Source organism: Balaenoptera acutorostrata, chromosome 3 (assembly GCF_949987535.1).
Source record: "Balaenoptera acutorostrata chromosome 3, mBalAcu1.1, whole genome shotgun sequence".
NCBI classification, from domain to species: domain Eukaryota; kingdom Metazoa; phylum Chordata; class Mammalia; order Artiodactyla; family Balaenopteridae; genus Balaenoptera; species Balaenoptera acutorostrata.
Window position 1 is genome coordinate 79,039,902 of NC_080066.1, and position 12,374 is coordinate 79,052,275.

Here is a 12,374-nt window from a genome sequence, read left to right on the forward strand (position 1 = left end):
TCGTAACTCCAGCGTTCACTAATGAGGTTGAAACTTCTCCACACCAACAAGAAACCTCAGCTCAGTCTACAGTGTCCCCTGAGCAGTTGGAACCTTTGTCAGTCCAGCAGGAGTTTTCAAATCAGCATCCAACCCCCTCTGAAATTGTTGAAGCTTCTCCAGTTCAGCAGGGAGCCCCAACTTAACCTGAAGAGCTTCCTGAGGAAACTGAACCTTCTCCAAGCCAGCAGCAGAGCTCAGCTCAGCATCCGAAGCCCACTGAGCGGGTTGGACCTTCTCCAGTCCAGCATCAGCACCCAACTCAGCCTCCAGGGGCCTCTACAGATGGTGCAGCTCAACCTTCAGTACATAATGAAGTGACATTCTCACCTCTAGGTCCAGGTGAAGTTGAACATCCAGTGTTGCCTAATATCACAGTTAAACCCGTGGATCTAGCGGTTGCCTAAACTCTAGAGCCCACTAAAGAGGTTGAACATCCTCCAGTGCAGCAGGAGGACCCTACTCAGACTCCAGATCCCCCTGGAGGGATAGAGCTTTCTTTAGTCCAGGCGGAGGCCCCAGCTCAGTCTCCAGTTCCCCAGGGGGGCTCAGCTATATCTCCTGAGCCCCCTAAGGAGGTGGTACCTTCTCCCACACAGCAGGAGCTTCAGGCCCAGTCATCAGAGCTCCCTGCAAAGGTGGAACTATTTCCAGTCCCTCAAGGGGACCCTTCCTCAGCTTCTACAGCCCCCTGAGAATATGGAATCTTCTCCAGTCCAACAGGAGTTACCAGACCTACCTCTGGAACCCCTTAAATTGACAGAACCTTCTCCAGCCCAGCAGGAGGCCCCATCTCAGCCTCCAGCGCCCCCTAAGGAGGTTGTAGCACAAAATCCAGTGCATTATGAGATGACAGTTCCAACACTGCGACAGGATCAAGCTCAGCATTCAAACTTGCCCAGTGTCACAGTTAAACCTTTGGACCAGGGGCTTCCCACAGCTCCAGAACCTACAACGGAGGCTGAACATTCCGCAGCCCTGCAGCAGACTGCAATTCCTCCAACATACCCCGACGTGACATTTCCAAATCCAGAGCAAGTTCAGGCTCAGCATCCAACCTTGACTGAGGTCACAGTTCAACCTTTGGACCTTGAACTGACCATAAGGCCAGAACCCACTAAGGAGGATGAACCTTCTCCAACCATGCAGGAGACCTTAACCCAGCCTCCAGAACCACCTAAGGAGGTTTTTGTAGCTTAGCCTCCAGTATATCAGAACCCAATAGTTCCAACACCAGATCAGGATCACACTGAGCCTCCAACATCACCCAGTGTCACAGTTCAACCTTTAGACCAGGGGCTTACCACAACTCCAGAACCTACTATGGAGGCTGAACATTCCACACCCCTGCAGGAGGCTATAGTTCCTCCAACATACCCCGAGGTGACACTTCAAAATCCAGAGCAAGTTCAGGCTCAGCATCCAACCTTGACTAAGGTCACAGTTCAACCTTTGAACCTCTTATGTTAACTCTGGAATCCAGTATGGAGATTGAACCTTCTCCAACCATGCAGCGGACCCAAGCTCAGCCTCCAGAGCTCATTAAGGAAGTTGTAGCTCAGTCTCCATTGTATCCCAAGGTGACAGTTCCAGCACCAGATCAGGATCATGCTGAGCATCCAACATCACCCAGTATCCCAGTTAAACCTTTGGACCGGGAGCTTACCACAACTCCAGAACCTGCTACAGAGTGTGAACATTCTACAGCCCTGCAGCAGACTACAGCTCCCCCTCCAAAACACCCTGAGGTGACACTTGCACAGCCAAGCCTGACTCAAGTCACAATTCAACCTATGGATGTGGAACTTACCATTACTGCAGGATCCAATATGGAGACTGTACATTCTCCAATCATGCAGGAGACCCCAACTCAGCCTCCAGAGGCACCTCAGGAGGTTGTAGTTTAATCTCCATTCCTGCAGGAGGTGACAGTTCCAACCCAACCCTCAGTTCCAATCACAGCAAGATCCTTTTTGCCCCACCTCCAGTCACTCATGCTACTGTTGATTTCTTTCCTTATTGGCTGAAGTGATGAGAGATATACGATCTCCATACTCATGGAGCTATCAGTCACCCTGGGAGGGCTAAAAGGACATGCCTAAAAGATAAAAGTGTGATCTCGTCAATTCCTTAGGTTTGCTTAGCAGCTTTCTTCTCCGGTGTATTACGAATTGTGTAGATAGGTTCCATTAAAACACTGCAAGTAAAATCAGGGAGCCCGATTCCTCCAGCTCCATTTTTCGTTCTCAAGATTGCTTTGGCTATTCAGGGTCTTTTCTGTTTCCATACAAATTGTGAAATTTTTTGTTCTAGTTCTGTGAAAAATGCCAGTGGTAGTTTGATAGGGATTGCATTGAATCTGTAGATTGCTTTGGGTAGTAGAGTCATTTTCACAATGTTGATTCTTCCAATCCAAGAACATGGTATATCTCTCCATCTATTTGTATCATCTTTAGTTTCTTTCATCAGTGTCTTATAATTTTCTGCATACAGGTCTTTTGTCTCCTTAGGTAGGTTTATTCCTAGATATTTTATTCTTTTTGTTGCAGTGGTAAATGGGAGTGTTTTCTTAATTTCACTTTCAGATTTTTCATCATTAGTGTATAGGAATGCCAGAGATTTCTGTGCATTAATTTTGTATCCTGCTACTTTACCAAATTCATTGATTAGCTCTAGGAGTTTTCTGGTAGCATCTTTAGGATTCTCTATGGAGAGTATCATGTCATCTGCAAACAATGACAGCTTTAATTCTTCTTTTCCGATTTGGATTCCTTTTCTTTTTCTTCTCTGACTGCTGTGGCTAAAACTTCCAAAACTATGTTGAATAATAGTGGTGAGAGTGGGCAACCTTGTCTTGTTCCTGATCTTAGTGGAAATGGTTTCAGTTTTTCACCATTGAGGACGATGTTGGCTGTGGGTTTGTCATATATGGCCTTTATTATGTTGAGGAAAGTTCCCTCTATGCCTACTTTCTGCAGGGTTTTTATCATAAATGGGTGTTGAATTTTGTCGAACGCTTTCTCTGCATCTATTGAGATGATCATATGGTTTTTCTCCTTCAATTTGTACGCAGAATACTCTATGACATGAATCACAGCAAGATCCTTTTTGACCCACCTCAGTTTTTCCAATTCAAGGGTCATCATGAGGATGCTTTTCAATTGTTGTAAGTGACACTTGTGTTGTTCCCATGTCTAAATATTTTAATGCTGGCAATTTGAAAAGATAAGAATCTTCAACTCTTGTCAAAGGATTATGATTGAGAATTCTTCACTGGAGATGTCTGAAAAAGCTGCTTCTGGTCGCATGCCTTTTGGGCTCTGTGGGCATCCCTTGCTGAATAAAACTTGATGATGGCATAGAACCCAGGACTGGCCACTGCTGCGTTTGTGAAGACTTGGACCGAATACAGAAGGCCAAACTGGGAGAAGACTGTGAACAGAGAATGCTGTAGGGTGGTCCCATGCTAAATAAGTGCAGGAAATTTCACGCCCAGGAAGCCAAACCGCCCATTCCCTTATATTCCCCCAGCCCTTTGCCACAGGCAACTGTGGTGAACCTGCAACTCCAAACATGTCTCATTTCAGGAACAAGTTTCTCTCTGAAATCCTAAGCTTCGAGAAGCATTAGGAGGCAATGCCGTCTGTTGGGAACTACCTCTCAAAAATCTGTGGGGGCGAGCTGACTGCTCAGGTCGGCTCTAGAACTAAGATTCCTCTCAGCGGAGACCACAGGCAGATGAGGTGCTGAAGCAGTACTGTGGGGCGCCCAGTTACTGGGGCACGGGGTGGCTTCCTCCACCCCTCCCTCCGCCCTGGCTCGGCTCACTTGCAAGGCCTCGGCCATGGGTCCAGAGCTCAGCTCCCACACCAGCAAGGTTTTGTCACCCACCATGGGAACCACAAAAGGTACCAACGCCACCATGCTACCGTTACCGCGCGTGCGCGGCCTAGACTTGCCTATCTTTAAAGACCCCTCCTCCTCTAATGTTCTAGGGTTTCAGAAAATGTTCAAGGCCTAGGGAATCTTGTCATTTTGTATGGAAGAAACAATGGAAGCAATCGATTACTATACTGTTGGTCAAATCTTCCTGTCTTTTGAGAGCATTTAAAGAATTGTCTCATCTCTGGCTAAGGAAAGAGACAAATGGCACCCCCTTCACTCTCTATTCCAATGTTAGTCCCATCTATCCCAAAGGGATCCTGCAGAAACCTCTATTAATGTCTCCTCAATTGTGTCCAATAATAATGATGGTAATGATAATGATAATGTAATTATCCTAGTTTATTGATGTCAAGTGCATGTTGATTACAAATGGAACAGGAAGTATTTACTTGCCTCCTGCTTCTCCAAGCTGGTTGTGAAATCAGAGCCAGGCTTTAGAGCAAGCATGAAGCCTGCACCTTTCATAATTGTAATGGGATCCAGATGTGGCTCCGTCCACAAAGGCAAGTGATGAAAGCAGTAAATGGGTCCCATGCACATATGCTCTACCCAGGTGGGATCCACTTCCAGCTCCCTCTCTGTGAGCCAGTATTGTTCTGCATTTCTTCCAATTAAGTCTGATGATGTAAAAAGATTAAAATGCATCCCCACGGTGATTTGCACATAGTAGGTGCTTGTTTGTTTATATTTCAGGGATGGCAGAGTGTCTCAAGGAAAGGAATCTGAAAGCCACTGAACATGTGGCACTCTTAGGGTGTTGTTGGATGAGATGGAAATTTCTTGATATAGTGGGAGGCCAACATCACGGTGAGGGAGGAGCCTTTGAAGGGAACCACAGCAGAGTACTAAGGACTGAGCCCAGGGTTGGTGAAATGGACAGAAGCCAAGTGTGAAGAGTTGGAGAGTCAAAGAATACAGTACCCTGGAAGCCAGGAGGTGGGCGTGTCAGGAAGGAAAGAGGGCTGTGGGCATCAGTGCTCAAAGGTGTCTTTCTTGCTATGGGAAGACCTGCAGCTCCCACTCTCCCATTACATTTAGTTTCTCTGTTTGAAAGGGGTGGAGTGGGCTCTTCTTTTCCTCTTTTATTTTCTTCAGCATTCACCATCCCTTTTTCTCTTCTACTCCCCACCCAAATTTTAAAGTGTATTTCTGCAATAAAGTTTATTGTTTAAAAAAAATCTTTATTTCCTCAGTTGAATAGAATAAGAAAAAGTTAACATGGTTTTCTTAAAACCATTCAGTACATTTTTATATTGGGTTTGTTTGGTTTTTTCCATAAGATGGTTCTCATAGTGTTTAGTTGTCTTTAACTTCATTCGAAACAATTTTGTTAGATTGTATTGTGACAGCTGTCATATCAGTGTGCATTTTTTAAAAAGTACCAAAATTGGTGAATTTTTGTGTAGCCATTTTAATATTGAAGATGGAAGAAAAAAAAGCAACATTTTCAGCATATTATACTTTATTATTTCAAGAAAGGTTGAAACGCAAAAAAAGAGATTTGTGCAGCGTATGGAGAAGGTGCTGTGACTGACTGAACGTGTCAAAAGCGGTTTGCGAAGTTTCGTGCTGGAGATTTCTTGCTGGACGATGCTCCACAGTTGGATAGATCAGTTGAAGTTGATAGCGATCAAATTGAGACATTAATTAAGAACAATCAACGTTATACCACGCTGGAGATAGCCAACATACTCAAAATACCCAAATCAAGCATTGAAAATCATTGGCACCAGCTTGGTTATGTGAATCACTTTGATGTTTGGGTTCCACATAAATTAAGCGAAAAAAACCTTCTTGACCGTATTTCCACATGTGATTCTCTACTGAAACATAACAAAAACGTTCCATTTTTAAAACAAATTGTGATGGGTGATGAAAAGCGGATACTGTACAATAGTGTGAAATGGAAGAGACCACGGGGCAAGCAAAATGAACCACCACCACCCACCACACCAAAGGCTGGTCTTCATCCAAAGAAGGTGATGTTGTGTATATGGTGGGACTGGAAGGGAGTCCTGTATTACGAGCTCCTTCCGGAAAACCAAACGATTAATTCCAACAAGTACTGTTCCCAATTAGACCAACTGAAAGCAGCACTCGATGAAAAGCATCCAGAATTAGTCAACAGAAAATGCATAATCTTCCATCAGGATAACACAAGACCGCATGTTTCTTTGATGACTAGGCAAAAACTGTTACAGCTTGGCTGGGAAGTTCTCATTCATCCACCGTATTCACCAGACATTGCACCTTCGGATCTCCATTTATTTCAGTCCTTACAAAATTCTGTTAATGGAAAAAATTTCAATTCCCTGGAAGACTGTAAAAGGCACCTGGAACAGTTCTTTGCTCAAAAAGACAAAAAGTGTTGGGAAGATGGAATTATGAAGTTGCCTGAAAAATGGCAGAAGGTAGTGGAACAAAATGGCGAATACATGATTCAATACAGTTCTTGGTGAAAATGAAAAACGTGTCTTTTATTTTTGCTTAAAAACCAAAGGAAACTTTTGGCCAATCCTGTAAATGCCCACCTTTTCATGCAAATGGAGATAAGTGGGCATTCTTAATACAGTATAGAGACAAAACACCCCTGGAGAAAAATTAACGAAAAATTATTTTTCAGAACGTAAACAAATTAACACATTTAGGGCTTCCCTGGTGGCGCAGTGGTTGAGAATCTGTCTGCCAATGCAGGGGACACGGGTTCAAGCCCTGGTCTGGGAAGATCCCACATGCCGCGGAGCAACTAAGCCCGTGAGCCACAACTACTGAGCCTGCGCATCTGGAGCCTGGTGCTCCGCAACGGGAGAGGCCGCGACAGTGAGAGGCCCGCGCACTGCGATGAAGAGTGGCCCCCGCTCGCCGCAACTGGAGAAAGCCCTTGCACAGAAACGAAGACCCAACACAGCCAAAAATAAATAAATAAATTTATTTAAAAAGAAAAATTATTTAAAGAACCTCTTTACTTATAAGTTACAGAGGCCCAGTTACCAAATAGTTTAAAATAGAAGTGGCTTAGTTTGGAAACCATACTCTGCTGTGATCTGAATTTTAAAAAATTGTAGTTTTCAGTTTTGCTCTAGTGTTCCAGAGTATTTTAACATTGTATATGTAAATCATATGTGTGTGTTTTTATTCTATTCGGGAGGCTTATTACAATATTTACACTATTATCAGGAAATGAAATGAGTCATATAATTGAATATTTGAACAAGTGCAGCTGATTTGATGGAGCCAAGTTTTTTTTAATTAAAAAATGTATTTTTTTCCTATTACACAAATATACATGTTCACTATACAAAATTTAGAAAATACAGATAAACCAAAAGAAGAAAATAAATCCATAATCCCATTCTTCATAAATTACTTATTCTAACATATATTTATATATTTAGTAATATTTAGGGTGACACTTTGGAAAGGAGCACTAAAAACTCAGCCCCCAAGACAGTAGGCATAAATGGGGCTGTCCTAGGCTAACCAGCAGAGATGGCCACCCTAGTTGTCAAACATCTCCTATGCCCCAAATTGTTGTGGGTGCCATGGAGACAGCAGTGAGGAAAAAGACAAAACTCTCTGCTCTGGTGGAGCTTATATTCTAGTGTTAATATTGACCACAGTTAGCATCAGGGTATATATTCTTCTAGTCATATATATGGACGTATTTTTCTTTCTTTAAGTAAAAGCACTGTGTATTTCATCATTTTAATGAAAATCTTTTGAAGTGTACAATACACCCTCCTGACTTCTTGTATAGAGGACCCTCACTGTCATCATGCACTTTGTAAGGAGGCAATGCTGGAAATAATACTAAACCAGGAGACCCTGCCCCGGGCTCCTGCTCATTCTTCTACTCACCAGCCATGAGACTGTCCTGATCATTTCCCCTCTTTGGTCTCAGTTTCTTCATGTGCAAAATTCAGACAAAATTTAGACATATGTTCTGCCCAGGTGCAACCCACTTCCAGCTCCCTCTCTGTGAGCCAGTATTGTTCTGCATTTCCTCCAATTAACTCTGATGATGTAAAAAGATTAAAATGCATCCCCCATGGCACCAAGGTACCTTGAAATTTTAAAATCTGTGACTCCATAGTTCTGTGATTTCCTTCTAATTATGTGGACCAAATTTGGTTAAGTGGGGAAAATTCTCTGATTTTTCTGACAAAAATAAGAAGAAAGAAAAATTTTTCTGCATTACGATGTACTTTATAATGTGATGAATATAATAATTACTTGATGGACATGTTAATATTTTGCATATCGTTCTGTGATAAATATATTAGGGAGCCTTATTTCCCAAAGTGGTTGTCAAATGTGTGAAAGAAAATTTATTTCTTAAATTGTTCAATAGGATAACTTTTTAGGTAAAATGATCAACAGTATCAGATTTTGATTCAGCTCCTGAACTCTGAGGACAAGCAATACTTTTCTCAAAAGTCAACACAAGATGTTTTTCTGCTTCTGGGAGTATTGAAGAGATCCAATATCAACTTTACTTGTGGTATTTTAATCTAGATGCTAGTAAACATGTTCCTTTCTTCTGAGCCTTAGCAGACCGAGAGTAAAGTTCCACATTCTGTTCGTTTGTCCATGTTTTTTGCCTGTTACTCATCTATTGGCAAAAGTGAAGAGACACTGGATTCTGTAGGATTCGGTAGATTGTAGGTCCATTTGCAACCACATTAAAAGTACTTCGAGGTAAATTCAATGCGCAGATTTACGGTTATTTAACAATAAGCTTTTCCTTTTAATTTAATGAGACAATTTTATAATGTCTATATAGTTTATAGTACTAAATTAAATCAATTCTAAACCTGTAAGAACCATCAACATAACCATATGCATATATTTCAGTATTCCTCAAATTAGCTTATACAGTTATAAGCAAAAGTAAATGACTTCCTGTAGAACTGTTTTAACTACTCATTTTAAAAAATACTATAATCTGCCTGGTTCTCAACCTCTTATATAATGTGTTTAACAGGAGTCCATTCATAGTCTGCCTTTCGTGTAGGAAGGCCTGTAATTCTCCACTGAGGGACGGGCTGTCATCCTGACAGGGCCCTGGCAGGAAACTAGAAGAGGGAGGTGGGGAACTAGGCTGTGCAGGCACCATGGAATGTGCAGGAATGAGAGGCTGGTGGCACTGAGTCTTTTGATTTTTAAAGAGAAACCCGAAGCATGAGAATGAGAAAAATTTAACGTCAGCCAACTTTTTAATACATTGTACAATCTTCCCCTGACACCTCACCCCCAAATCTGTGGTCCAGAATCAGCCAGTGGGCTGCCCGGTGATGCCAGCTGGGCAGCAATGTGAGGAGCCTGAGCAGTAGAAATCAACAGAAGTGGAACAGTTGTAGTACTGGCTGTGCGGGGAGTCTCAGGCTCATGTGATGGTGCATAGAGAATGAGGGGTTTAAAGGCAGAAGATATTTGCAGTTGCCCCGGATTTAAAGAGAAGGACTCAACAAGGTAGAGAAAGAAGTTTGTTTTCTGAGACAGCTGATGCTCAGGCATGAAGACAAGTCAGTGCAATAGGTGCCTCTGTCCTCTGGCTACAGTTTCATTCAATGCAGTGATGTGGGACACAGGAGGAATTTGGCACTTTTTAGGTTAAGCAGTGGAGGAGGGAGCTGATTGATGAATGAGCCTCATGCTTCAAATGAAAGGACACAGCCTGGAGGCTGTGGGGCTGAGGGCCTTCCAGCACCACTCTGAGGAGACTTTAGAACCAGGTAAGAAAGAGGGGTGGAGTTGGTGAGGGTTGCTGCCAAGAAAGGAGGGAATAAACACCAAGAGATCTTTGTAATCATTTTGGGAGCTTTGTGATTTCTCCATGCTTATTACTCCTGTTACCACTGTTCTCCATGTTCTTGTAGTGATTAGATGAAACTCCCATAAAAAGGAAGGCGAGAGCATGCATGTTTATTTTGAGGACCAGCAAAAGGAAGCTGGGAACCATGAGGACTCTAGGTAACTTTTCCTTTGGATTGGGCAGGGGCACCAGTAAAAAGAGAGGAAAGTGGGGCTGAGTCTCTGGAAATTTGGGAAGTTTGGGAAAGGGAAATTTGCCTGAAGAACCAACCTGGGAAGGAGAGCAGAGCCCAGCACTGTGCTGGTTGAAGGCTGGAATGGCCCCCTCCCATCTGGCGCTTCCAGACGCAATAGAGGACACCCAGTTAAACTTGAATTTCAAATGAATCACACAAGAATTTTAGTATAAGTATGTCCCATGCAATATTTGAGACATACTTACACAAAGAAATTGTTGCTTACCTGAAATTCAAACCTAATTGAGCATCTTGTATATTTATTTGCTGAATCTGGCAAGCCTGCCTCCATATTTTCTAGCCCTCCAACCTCACTGCACCGCCGTGTAATCAGGGGCTGTGTAAGCCCCATCCAGGAGGGAAGGGTGACCCAGAAAGCAGCCAGGTAGATTTGAAATAAACTCCCTACAGAAAGGCTGCGGGCCTAGGGACAAAGTCCCTGCCTGGGTAGAGGAGGTGTCATACTTTGGGTATTGGAGTCAGACACTCGTTCCCCCACCTCCTACCGGCTTTGTGATCCTTAGCAAGTTATACGATATCTTGGAGACTCAGTTTTTTCATCTGTAAAATGGAGGAAATGATACCTCCTACTAGTGTAATGCAAATGTTAAATGAGATAGTGTAGTAACATTCCGAGCAGGGTGCCCAGATAAATTGCTTGATATAATGGTAGGGGCAGTTCTTATTACTCTGCTCATGAGGTACATTTCTTTTAAAATCACACTCCCATGGGTAATGCCTGGTCAAGAAAACCCAGCCCACTGGACATTCCAAGGCTAATCTTGTTCCCTTGATGCTCCTGGAGATTTGTTAGCAGATATTGGGAGGATGGGATAAGCTCATGCTATTCTTCTCAAAAAGCACCGTAACTCAAGATCTGCTTCTCCACTGCCTGGTTGTTGCTCTAAAACAGAGCCAAGCAAACACCCTACTCCTCCCTCCAGGTAGACAAGGGAGAGATTCAAACCATCACTGTGTCTCATAGTTGTAGCACCTCAAGCAAATCAGTGCAGGCACACTCATGGCTAAATCTAACACTGGGCCGGGAGGGTAAGTGGCCTGCTTCCTCCTAACATTCCTCTAATAAACTCAGATTCCCCAGAATTAAGTGTGTTGCCAAGGAATTTCAAGGCACACAAAGGTGAAGCTTGGCATTTGCAAAGAAGAAATTACTTTTAGCTTGTTTTGCTTAAATCTGTTCATCTTTGTCTAAACTACTGTTACAAAAAATGTTAAAATTATCAGAGTTTCAGCTACATTTCTTTGGCTCAGATTTTAGTGGGGAAAAAAGATGTGTTTGGAGATGGAAGGCAGTCGGCCGCAGGCAGGGTGATGGGAGTCATCTAAGATGCTTAGACTCTAGTCCTATGTTCCATCTGCAGCATATATAGGAAATCCAATTGTTGCAACCTTTCTTCCTTTCCCATAGATAAGGAGGGAATGCCAGAATGATCATCAAAAATGCAGAAACAACAGAATTTGAATAATACTGATACATTATTTCTCTCTGGAAGGCCATGTCACAGAGTAGTGGTGTTGCAGAAGGTGCCCCACAAGGCCTATTCTTGACTTTGCTCCATGAGATCTTGAGCAAAACCCAATCTCTCAGAGCTTCTTATCTATAAAATAAGATAAAAAAATCTCCATTGTATCTACCACAGTGGTTATGGTGAGGGTCAAATGAGATCATGTATGTGAAATGTTGATGTGCCCTAGAACGCCATCCTCAGCCCCCTTTATCTTGTTCTGTAGTCCGGGCACGACAGTTGTCACCAATACAATGATGGACTGCTGAATGGCTGATTGGCCATATTTCTCACTACCTAACAGGCCTGTAATCTTGGATTTTACAAAGTTATCTTACGGCCAATAAATTGAAAACTGAACCCATTGCGTTACCCACACCCCTACCCAGACCTGCTTCACATGCCTGTGATTCTTACAAGGTTCAGTCCGACTGATGGGTCTTGATCAGACCTAGTGCCCACTATGCTTCTGGGTACCTTTCCCACACCAGACTTCTCTAGTCTCCCCAGGAGGAACCTGGACAGTCATTACCTTAAAAATACCCAGAATCCTGTGAAAGTGATACTTGGACTTAGAAGATGGAACTCAAATTCTGCCTCTTGTTTCATGAAAGAAAAAAGGTTCTGTATCTGAGGACAACTAATTAAAAATGGACAGGCTGAGTAAAACTTCATGGGTCCTCTCACATTAATGTCTTGCATCCCATGTGATAAGGAACAAAGAACTGATGCTAAACATAGAAATCTCTTAGACAGTTGAGTTCTGACTCTCTAACTGGGGTGAGCAGAGCCAGCCAGAAAATTATGCTACTTG

General features: G+C 42.9%; 1 pseudogene; it reads left to right on the forward strand.

The window, feature by feature from the left end:
- Nucleotides 1-738: 738 nt before the first annotated feature.
- LOC103010987 (leucine-rich repeat-containing protein 37A3-like) lies at nucleotides 739-1,946 on the forward strand (annotated as a pseudogene).
- The last annotated feature ends 10,428 nt before the right edge of the window (nucleotides 1,947-12,374 follow it).